The sequence below is a fragment of the Triticum aestivum genome, chromosome 4B, assembly GCF_018294505.1.
Source record: "Triticum aestivum cultivar Chinese Spring chromosome 4B, IWGSC CS RefSeq v2.1, whole genome shotgun sequence".
Taxonomy (NCBI): Eukaryota; Viridiplantae; Streptophyta; class Magnoliopsida; order Poales; family Poaceae; genus Triticum; species Triticum aestivum.
The window spans coordinates 402666356-402675778 of NC_057804.1; positions in this window are offsets into that span (position 1 = coordinate 402666356).

Sequence of the window (9423 nt, forward strand, 5' to 3'; positions counted from 1 at the left end):
TGAGAAATCTTGATAGCACTCTCGTTGTCACAGTAGAGTGGCACATTATTCACATTGATGCCATAGTCCTTGAGTGTTTGCTTCATCCATAGTAATTGAGCACAACAAGATCTAGCAGTAATGTACTCAGCTTCTGCAGTGGAGAGTGATACGCAGTTCTGTTTCTTCGAGGACCACCATACCAAGGATCGTCCGAGGAAATGACATGTGCCTGACGTTGACTTGCGGTCCACCCGACCGCCAGCATAGTCAGAGTCTGAATATCCAATGAGATCAAATGAAGATCCCTTGGGATACCATAATCCAAGTGTTGGTGTGTGAGCTAGATATCGAAGAATATGCTTCACAACCTTATGGTGTGATTCCTTCGGTGTAGCTTGAAATCGGGCACACATGCAAACATTAAGCATAATATACGGCCTAGATGCACATAGGTACAATAAAGAGCCAATCGTGGAGCTGTATACCTTTTGAGCGAAGTCTTTACCATCTTCATCAGTGCCTAGATGGCCATTTGTGGGCATATGAATTTTGACGCCTTTGCAATTTTGCGTGCCGAATTTCCTCAACACATCCTTGAGGTATTTCTCCTCAGATATCAATATGCCATTGTATTGTTGAAGAATCTGAACACCTAAGAAGAATTTCAATTCTCCCATCATAGACATTTGATATTCTTCACTCATCATATATGCAAATTCATCACTATAACGTTGGTTATACAACCAATGATAATATCATCAACATATATTTGGCACACGAATAATTCATCATCATATGTTTTGGTGAAAAGAGTTGGGTCAAGTGAACCGGGTTTGAAGCCTTTCTTCATGAGGAATTCCTTTAGTGTGTCATACCACACCCGAGGTGCTTTCTTGAGGCCATAGAGGGCCTTGTTGAGTCTGTAGACATGATCTAGAAATTTTGGATCCTCAAAACCTGGTGGTTGAGCAACATATACTTCTTCCTCAAGCTTACCATTGAGGAATGCACTTTTCACATCCATTAGTTGTAAGATGATATTATGATGGTTAGCATAAGCAAGCAATATGTGAATAGCCTCAAGTCTAGCAACAGGTGCAAAAGTTTCATCGAAATCAATTCCTTCAACCTGTGTGTAGCCTTGAGCTACAAGACGAGCCATATTCCTCACCACGAGGCCATTTTTGCCTTGTTTGTTGCGGTAGATACATTTGGTACCGATGATGTTGTGCTTGCGTGGGTCTGGTTGCTTGGCAAGCTCCCACACATTGTTGAGCTCGAATTGATGCAATTCATCTTGCATGGCTTGAATCCACTCAGATTCCATGAATGCTTCATCTACTTTAGTGGGCTCTGTGATAGAGACAAATGCAAAATGCCCACAAAAGTTAGATAAATGTGAAGCTTTTGAGCGCGTGAGGGGACCTGGTGCATGAATGTCATTGATGATCTTCTCAACTTGCACTTCGTTTGCAATGCGAGGATGTGCGGGTTGACGACTTTGCTTAGGCCCAACAGTTTCTTCAGGACCAGTTTCTTCAGCAGCACCAACATGATTTTCTTCATGATCAGGAATGACTTCTTCAGCAGATTCTTCCGTAGGGATGACATCCTCAGTAGCTTTGAACTTGATGGGTTCCTCAGGTGACATTTCATCTAGCACAGGAGGTAGGTGCTCTCTTTGCGAGCCATTAGTTTCATCAACCGCACATCTACAGTTTCAACAACCTTGGGATGATTGATGTTGAAGACTCTGTAGGTGTGCAAGTCCTTTCCGTAACCAAGCATAAAACCCTCATGTGCTTTCGGTGCAAATTTAGAGTGATGATGAGGATCTCAAATCCAACATTTAGCACCGAAGACTTTGAAATAACTTACATTGGGTTTCTTGTCAGTGAGGAGTTCATATGAGGTCTTTTCGAAGAATTTGTGAAGGTATACCCTATTGATGATGTGGCACGCAGTATCAATTGCTTTAGGCCAGAAATGCCGAGGCGTCTTGTATTCATCAAGAATAGTGCGGGCCATCTCAACAAGAGTCCTGTTCTTGCGCTCCACGAAGCCATTCTGCTGAGGAGTATAAGGAGCAGACAATTCGTAAGTAATAGCAAGCATATCGAGATATTCATCGAGGCCAGTGTTCTTGAACTCGGTTCCATTATCACTCTTGATATGCTTGATCTTCACACCGAAGTTAGTGGAAGCCCTTGAGGAAAATCGTCTGAAGACTTCCTGCACTTCATTTTTGTAAGTGATGATATGCACCCATGTGTAACGAGAATAGTCATCAACTATGACAAAGCCATATAATGATGCAGAACTAGTGAATGTGGCATAAAGAGTAAGGCCAAATAGATCCATATGAAGTAATTCAAAGGGACGAGAAGTGGTCATGATATTCTTTGAGGGATGCTTGGCTCTGGTGATCTTTCCAGCCTCACAAGTCCCACAAAGATGATCTTTGAGGAATTTGACACCCTTGATGCCAATGACGTGCTTCTTCTTCGTGAGTGTATGCAAGTTCCTCATCCCAGCATGACCAAGTCGTCGACGCCATAACCAGCATTCTAAAGCTTTTGCAAGTAGACATGTGGCAGGCTGTGGTCCTGCAGAGAAATCAACAATATACAATTCTCCTTTCCTAAAGCCTTCGAAGACTTTGGAGTTCTCAGATTCCATTAGCACAAGGCAGCGGAATTTGCCAAAGAGAACAACCATATCAAGATGACAAAGCATTGAGACAGACATAAGATTGAATCCTAAGGACTCAACAAGCATGACTTTGTCCATGTGTTTATCCTTTGAGATTGCAACCTTACTGTCGGTGTCAAAACCAGCGGATCTCGGGTAGGGGGTCCCGAACTGTGCGTCTAAGGCCAATGGTAACAGGAGACTGGGGATACGATGTTTTACCCAGGTTCGGGCCCTCTCGATGGAGGTAATACCCTACTTCCTGCTTGATTGATCTTGATGATATGAGTATTACAAGAGTTGATCTACCACGAGATCAGAGAGGCTAAACCCTAGAAGCTAGCCTATGGTATGATTGTTGTTGATGATGATGAGTCCTATGGACTAAACCCTCCAGTTTATATAGACGCCGGAGGGGGCTAGGGTTACATAGAGTCGGTTTACAGAGGAGGAGATCTACATTCGGATCGCCAAGCTTGTCTTCCACGCCAAGGAGAGTCCCATCCGGACACGGGACGAAGTCTTCTGTCTTGTATCTTCATAGTCCAACAGTCCGGCCAAAGTATATAGTCCGGCTGTCCGGATACCCCCTTATCCAGGACTCCCTCAGTAGCCCCTGAACCAGGCTTCAATGACGACGAGTCCGGCGTGTAGATTGTCTTCGGCATTGCGAGGCGGGTTCCATCTCCGAATACTCCAAGATAAATTCTGAACACAAGGACCGTGTCCGGCTCTGCAAGATAACATTCCATATACCACCGTAGAGAGAATAATAATAATCCACCAATTCAATCTGCTGACAATTCTTCAAAAAATGACATCACGCCACGGTCCGGTTTTTATTCGAACCGTTCCTACATCTTGCTACCGCACACACCACGAGGCGGTTTCTTTGGCACGTCCTGTCAGAGCAGAGATCGTGCCCCCCCTTATGACGGGATTCTCATCAATACGGGTATGGGTAATCCAACCGTGCCTGTTGGCATGACCCCGTGTTTTTAGGCAAGTCCCGAACGACCATGTTCGGGGATGCTTGATATTCTCCCCCCTTTATAAAGGAGCCGAGGCCTATCCCTCTATCTCCACGCTCGCACATCTCGCGCCCTGAGTTCAAACACCCAAAGCCCGAGCTTAAGCACCCCAGATCTTCGATCATGTCCGGATCTGACCATCAAGGCCGATGGATGGCCTCCTCCGTCACAGAGGAGGATATCGCGAAGCTCAGGGAGGCTGGGTATTTGACCGCCGATGTCAAGCACGGGCTTCCTGCTCCCAAACAGGTTATCCCCACTCCCGAGACCAACGAGAGTGTCGTATTTCTCTCCCACTTCCTCCGGGGCTTAGGTCTCACCCTTGATCCCTTCGTGAGGGGGATCATGCACTACTACGGGCTAGATTTCCACAATCTAGCTCCGGATTCCATTCTCCATATCTCGTCATTTATCATTGTGTGTGAAGCCTTCCTTCACATTGCCCCCCACTTCGGCTTATGGCTCAAGACTTTCGATGTAAAGCCGAAGATAATTGAGGAGCAACACGCAGAGTGCGGAGGTGCCATAATAAGCAGGAACGCTGATGCCCCGTGGCCCGAAGGCTCCTTCCCAGAGGTATCTGATTTATGGCAACAGAGGTGGTTCTATGTCACAGCTCCCCGAGGCTCAAAGTGGGCGGCCGCGCCTGCCTTCCGCTCGGGCCCTCCACCTCAACTGGCATTGTGGGCCAACGTGGGACTAAAATGGGGGCCTGCGAACGATGTACCAATGCTACAAAGCCGCATTCGGGAGCTCCTCGAGAGGGACATTAGTCTCGTCAAAATAATCCAAGTAATGCTAGTCCGGCGGATCCTGCCGTGCAAACGTCGGCCTCTCCGGATGTGGGAATTCAATCCAGAAGGTCCGCGGACCATTCAACACTTCTTCGGCATGACGCCCGAAGGGATGTATAAGTTGTTCTTCGGACCACGAATAAAGTGTCCGGACACCACCGAGGATGCGGGCCTAAGCTGTAATCACCTCGATACCCAAGTAAGTAACCCCATAACCAAACACCTCGCTTATATTTTTCATAGCATTGTTCTAAACACTGTCCGCAACCAGGATTGGCTTAGAAAGGCGGAGAGGATCAGGTGTCCGGCCCCCCTTCCCGAAGGTTCGCCCGGCCCGGCAATGGCCAGGATTCTCAAATGGATACTTAGTCGGGTGCCACCAGAGAAAGCTGAAGGGGAGAGCGGGGAGGCCAAGAGTGGGCCTTACACACTGCGCATCCGATCCGGGGGAAGCAGCGCCTCCACAGAGGAGGAGAATCGGGGAGGCGACTCTGAGGTTTCCTCCCCCCACGGGAAGAAGAGGGCCACCTCTGAAGATTTGGAGACGGGGGCGCCTAAACAAGGGAAAATAATTTCGCCAAAGGACCCTGCCTCGAAGGGCACCCTTGCCGTACAACGCCCGCCAATGGGCCAGCCCTCCATCGAGCTGTAAGTTTAATTAAGCAAGGATCTTATTGCTTTTTCATCGGAGAGTAATTACCGGGACCTGTTTTTGTAGTCCGGCTAGCAGTTTGTCTCAACAGGGTTCGTCCTCGGGGGATCTTCTTCTGGAGATGATGGAGAGTGAAACCCCACTAGCCTCTCCGCCCCGTGGGGCGGGCGAACCTAAGGTATCGTCACGGAGGAGTCCGGATCCAATGGGGCCAGAAGCTAGCACTTCGGCCGCCCCGAGCCCAGCGCGTTCGGCTCCCATGGCGGACAACGAAAAGGGTCCGGGAGTGTCTGGAGTCCGGCCGAACACGCTGACGGGCCTCCTGGAGTCAGCTGATCTCTTGGAGGGTCATCGTACCCTAATGGGTGCGGTGTTGGAGAAAATCTCCTCCGCCACAGGAGGTTTAAACGAAGCTTTTAGGAGCCTGCTCAACGGCTTTGAGGTAAGCCGCGCTTTTTAGTTGAACCGCACGCGATACATGCGCTCTGTATAGATAGTAGCCCCTGAGACTGCGGATGCCAGCCCATGGCGGCAAACGGAGGATCACATTCCCAGATAATGACTGCACTTGTATTGATGTGCAGGTTGCTAAGGGTTCGACCATAGACCAGGCCGCTGAATGCGCCAAATTGAGGCGGCAGATTGACGTTGTGGAGCCGAAGTCACGCTTGTGAACAAGTGATTCGAGGAGTTGCAGAGTATGCTTTCCTATATCCACATCTACTTTTGCAATAAGGTTTTGAAATACTAATGTGGTTTCATGTAGTTGCAGGCGGAGCTGCTACCGTTGAGTCCCTGAGGGCGGAGCTTGCTCTAGCCAAGGAACAAGCCCGAATTAGCAATGCGGCTGCTCTAAAGGCAGCCGAAGAATTAAGAGCCGACGCCGCCGGCCGATATGAGGTTCTCGAAAAGGAGAATCAAACAAAGGCGGCCGACCTGAAGAAGGCGATGGATTCGGCTAAAGAGATGCGTTCTCAGATTAGAGACGCACGGGAGGAACTTCGACAAGCCAGAGAAATCGTGGCCGGAAGTCCTTATGTGTTGCGGATGAAGTTTTTAGATCCAAAGTATGCACCATTGGATAAGCTATGGAGCACCGCAGATGAGTATGCGGACTTGGTGAAGAGTGCGGCTGATGCGACCAAGTTATTCGAGGATCATGAGGATAACAAAATGGAGAAACTGTTCTGGTCTCAATTTAATGCTCCAGCGCGCTCCTTGCCCTTGAGTGAGAAGATGGCCGCCATAGCCAAGCTCCATAGACTTTCCGGCCTTGTAATGAGGTCTGTAATAGACCATCTGTGGCAGAAAGAGCCGAAGCCGGAATGTTACTTTGGTTTGGTGCAATGATTATTTGGCACCAGAGCGTAGATTGAGGCCATGAAGAGATCGGCGTGCATAGAGGGTGCGCGGATGGCTTTTGCCCGCATGAAGATGTACTGGGCGGATATGGAGGCCACCGGCATTGGAACCCGGGGTCCGGCCGGAAGCCAAGACCCATCTGAGCACTACTTTGAGCAGGTCATAGAAGGTGCCCGTAGAATAGAGTCTCAGTGTTCGAAGAATGTCATGTTTGAATGACAAACTTGTTAGTTATGAACAATTATGTGTTTAATTGTGGAGGCTGTGTTTTATACTTTTGCCTGAAAGTATTATAATGTTTCCTGTATGGTTGTTTATGTATTCATATAGCGTGAAAGTTAGCAGTCGTTGGCTTTAGCCCCCACGCGTAATGCAGGGGTGTTCGAGAAGATAGGCAGAAACACACTTGATCCAATGTCTTGGTCCATTAAGGAGGTGATCGCACATCGAACCAGGCAACCGGATTATATAGCTGTAACACTTTCGCTTAGCCATAGGAGTTGAAAGGTGAGGCGACTATATAGCCCATGGTACTTCCGTGTGCATCCGGATACGGTGCGCGTACTTGACCGGTAGACCGGTCCTTCGTTAATGTGGAGGAATCCTATAGATTCCGATGAGTCCTCGAGTGGTTGACTAGTCTCTCGCTATATCATGACAGTCAGTTTTCGGCTTTCTCTACTGAGGTGCTCATCCGGAATAACCAGGGCACAATCGCAGTAGTTCTCCTTTGGCCGCCTTAGCCGATAGAATGGAGCGTAAGGCAGCAAACCCAGGAGCCGGGCTAACCCGACATTTGACCAAAGACATGATTCGGAGCTGATGCATATAAGTGCAAACTCGTGACGCCGAACACTCCCGAAGGTATTCGGACTTTATAAAATATATTGGGCTAAACAATGCCCTTGACCCTGTGATTCCAGGTACGCACATTGATCTGTCGTGGCAAAAAAGCCTAAAATGCCAGTATCCCGTACAGGTGTTTGAAATACCCATGGGACGTTGAGCAACATGAGACAGTAAAGAAGGTTTACGCAGGGGCTTAATCTAAAGAGAAACCTGTGGGCGGGGCCCTGCTGCATGTTTGCGCCTGTGTCTTCGTTGTGCCGTATCCTGGAAGGGTGTTGCCTTGTAGTGTCTGTAAAAAGGAAAAAACGTGCGAAAAGTTAGTTATGCTCAAGAAGTGTTCGAGATCCGGCCTGTTAACGAGGCAAGCCGGATTGTGGGCTTGTGTTAAATGTTTTCAACCCCTCGTAGTATCTATGGGGACACATGTGCAGCCCCTGGCTCGGGTTTATCCGAACCATTGTGAAAGATGGTGTATTGGACTCGTCTAACCGTGTCCATGGTCTTAATGACCGGTGATGCGTTCCGGTGGGAGAGGCCGCCTAGAGTCCGGCAGCGGGAACTGCCGCATACCGTTCTGTGTTTTTGCTAACCGTGATAATACCGCGCGGACCAAGCATCTTGAGTTTAAGGTAGGCGTAGTTCGGTATTGCGTTAAAGCAAGCGAAGGCCAGTCTTCCAAGCAATGCATGATAATCTCTGCTGAAGGGAGCGATGTTGAAGAGTAAGTTCTCGCATATGAAGTTGTTGGGGGAACCGAATGTTACTTCTAACACGAGGGATCCCCAACAATGGGCCACAACGACTGGAATTACTCCATTGAAGGTGGCATTATTTTGATTTATTCTGGATGGGTCTATCCCCATCCTGCGGATGCTATCTTGATATATCAAATTAAGACTACTGCCGCCATCCATTAGGACGTGAGTGAGATGGTATCCATCGATTATTGGGTCGAGCACCAAGGCAGTCGATCCTCCATGCTGGATACTGGCCGGGTGGTCCCTATGATCAAAAGTGATCGGGCAAGTCGCCCAGGGATTAAATTGGGGGGCTACGAACTCTGCGTGAGTTGCGTGTACCATGTTTACCGTTTTGACTTCCAGTGGGTATTGTTTCTGGCCCCTGGTGTTCGACTGGCGAGGCTCATCCTCGTCTTCACTTGGTGTTTCCCTTCCCTTGAGTTCGGCGTTTAACTTGTCGGCCTCCTTGAAGACCCAACATTCTCTGTGGGTATGATTTGCAGGTTTGTCGGAAGTGCCATGGATTTGGCACAATCTGTCCAGGACTTTGTTCAGGCTGGATGGTTCCTCTTTACTGCCATTAAGTGGATTTTTTCCTTGACCGGGTTGAGAGCCCTTGAATCCGGCGTTGACCGCTGTGTTGTCCGGACTGTCGTTATTCCGACGTTTGTTCTTGGTGTGCCGTGGCTTCCCATTGCCATCTCGGATTTCGGATGTGCCTGGGTCGCTGGTGCCTTTATGAGCCAACCAGTTGTCCTCGCCCGCACAAAATCGGGTCATGAGGCTTGTTAAGGCTGCTGTCGGTGTCAAAACCGGCGGATCTCGGGTAGGGGGTCCCGAACTATGCGTCTAGGCGGATGGTAACGGGAGACAAGGGACACGATGTTTTTACCCAGGTTCGGGCCCTCTCGATGGAGGTAAAACCCTACTCCTGCTTGATTAATATTGATGATATGGGTAGTACAAGAGTTGATCTACCACGAGATCAGAGAGGCTAAACCCTAGAAGCTAGCCTATGGTATGATTGTTGTTCGTCCTATGGACTAAAACTCTTCGGTTTATATAGACACCGGAGAGGGCTAGGGTTACACAGAGTCGGTTACAAGGGGAGGAGATCTACATATCGAATCACTAAGCTTGCCTTCCACACCAAGGAAAGTCCTATCCGGACACGGGACGGAGTCTTCAATCTTGTATCTTCATAGTCCGGGAGTCCGGCCAAAGGTCATAGTCCGGTCATCTGGACACCCCCTAATCCGGAACTCCCTCAGTAGCCCCCGAACCAGGCGTCAAATGACGATGAGTCCGGCGCATAGATTTGT